The 2294-nt window shown below is 32.5% G+C and overlaps 1 long non-coding RNA gene across 2 annotated transcripts; it reads left to right on the top strand.

Annotated features, from left to right (window-relative positions):
• LOC108662138 lies at positions 237-2094 on the top strand. Of its 2 annotated transcripts, none has more exons than XR_001927919.1 (3): positions 237-274; positions 935-1010; positions 1866-2094. It is a non-coding gene; the product is annotated as an uncharacterized LOC108662138 (long non-coding RNA). The 2 variants fall into 2 exon arrangements; XR_001927920.1 differs by lacking the exon at positions 1866-2094 and adding an exon at positions 1384-1539.

The following is a 2294-nucleotide window of genomic DNA, read 5'->3' as shown; positions in this document are numbered from 1 at the left end:
ATTTTATCCAATTTTGTCATGGATAATTGAAGGAATTTATATGGTGGAAAGAGAAAGCTTAATAGTTAAGAAATAAAAATGGACTAATGAAATGGTGACACATGGCATATTTATAACCATTAAATAGTTAGCTTTAAAATTAATACAAAATCAGCCCATTTCTCATTGATATGGCCGGCCAAAGAAGAACAAAGGAGGAAAGGAAAAAAACAAGAACCCTAGGCGGGAAAATTGAAGAAAAAGTATGGGATTTCAAGGGATTAAGCTAATAAAGGTAAAATTTCTTAATTTTGACTTGTGATTTACACTACCCATGCTTTCTTTTTCATTTTCCATGGTTAGATTTCATGTTTTCATGGTGAATTCATGGCTGGTTGGAATGGGTATGGAGAGAGAATGAAGTTGGATTGATTTGATTCTAAGTTATGTTAGTGTTTTTAGTTAGTTTATCATGTCTAGAAACAAACCAACAAGAAAAATTCATTTTCTCCCATTACCCATCATTGGCCGAATTTTCTAGGGAGGATATTGTGGCTGAAATTGATGATATTTCATGATATTTTGGTGATATTTGATGTTTGGTGAGGCTAGAAATTAAATGAAAAATTTTTGTGTGAAAATCTGAATTTTTGCTTAACGTATAAACATGTGTGATTATTGACCCGGAACTGATAAATTGGATCTCATTCATAGTCACTGAGGAAATTTAGGTATAATTGGAGTGTAGAAAGTGAGAAGAATTGATTTGGAGTTAAATTGGAGATTTTAGCCAATTAGACCGAGTATAGTGTGACTTAGGTCAAATATTACATTTAAGTGATTAATCGGACATTTTGCATCCCATTGCATGCATTCATTTAGATTTAGAGAGCCTAAAATAGTTTATGATAAATTGACACAATTTATTGAAATTCGTGTCACGTATGATGTATAGGTGGTGAGCCCTTTAACAAGGGTAAAGAGATTGTGCCCAAAGACCGGGAATATGAGTATATTGAACTCCTAGTATAGTGAGTAACCTTACTATCGTCTTAATTATCTAGAGTGATTTTTATTCGATTTTGTGGATTTATGGAAAATGAGTTTAAATGGTAAATCTTTTTGTTTTACAAACAAAACTTGTTTAAATAAAATGATTTATAAATTGTCTTGAAATTGAATGATGACTTTGAAAATAGAGTAACTGGAGACCACTTGAGGTGTTACAAATTCATGGTTTGAATTAACTGGCTTATGACAATATTTGTATGAATGGCTGAATTGGTATTTGTGTTGAAATATATGAACTGTGTATTTAGCCTTGAATAGCTATGAATTACAATAATTGCCATATTATGTTATTGAATTTTATTTATTTGTGGGATAATGATGAGCTTGCTGCAGTGGGTGGGTTTTCGTGGACCAGCCTATTAGAGAGGCACGGTTAACCCCGTTATATCTTACCTCAATATGAGAGGCGTGGGTGGATAACTCCTGAGGCTAACACTTTTAGAGTTCACTTCACACCAAACCATCACGTGAGGGTGAACTCAGCCAACGCCAAGGAACGACTATGTTTTTAAAATAAAAACATAATTATGCGTACATGATTTTTTTAACAGCCTTGGCGGACTCGGTTGGGATAGCCCTCGATCAAGGCATCCCTAATAACTGAGTATGAGAATGATTTTTGGCACGAGCCAAGCTTTTCAGGAAATCATAAGCCTAGTTGTTTATTTGGTTGAAATAAGTTGAAAGGTAATGAAACTACAATATGATGATTTATTTTAATTGTCTCCATTTACTCAGCTTTAGATATTTTAAATGGTATTTGTTTACTCACTGAGATTATATAATCTCACCACCTTCCTTTCCACCCATTTCAGGCTTAGGATAGTGTGTAGATAACTGATATCGTCGAAGGCTATAGTCGGCTTTACTACTCCAAAAACTGTAGGTTTACTGTCTTTGTGCACTTATGTTCCTTATGGGCCCATGAGTCGCTATAAAGTAAATTTCATATCCTAGTTATTTGTATTGTAGTACGTATGAATTTATTTAACTTTTACATTACAAAAAAAAAATTAATTACCGATGACTCTATAAATATTGTTTTGCAAGAAATTAGAATATTTTATTCAAATATTTGCAATATCATTTTTAATAAATGTTTTAGACACTCAAATTTATTTTAAATCATGAAATATGTGTTTTCCACTCATCTACTACATTTTTAGTCGGGTTCGAAAAATTTTGAGGAAAAATGACGAAAATGCCCCTGTGAGGCGAAAATTATTTTTCCATGGTTTTGAAAG

Source organism: Theobroma cacao, chromosome 5, assembly GCF_000208745.1.
Source record: "Theobroma cacao cultivar B97-61/B2 chromosome 5, Criollo_cocoa_genome_V2, whole genome shotgun sequence".
NCBI classification, from domain to species: Eukaryota; Viridiplantae; Streptophyta; class Magnoliopsida; order Malvales; family Malvaceae; genus Theobroma; species Theobroma cacao.
The sequence above is the reverse complement of the archived record's forward strand: the minus strand, read 5'-3'. Positions and strand labels throughout refer to the sequence as shown.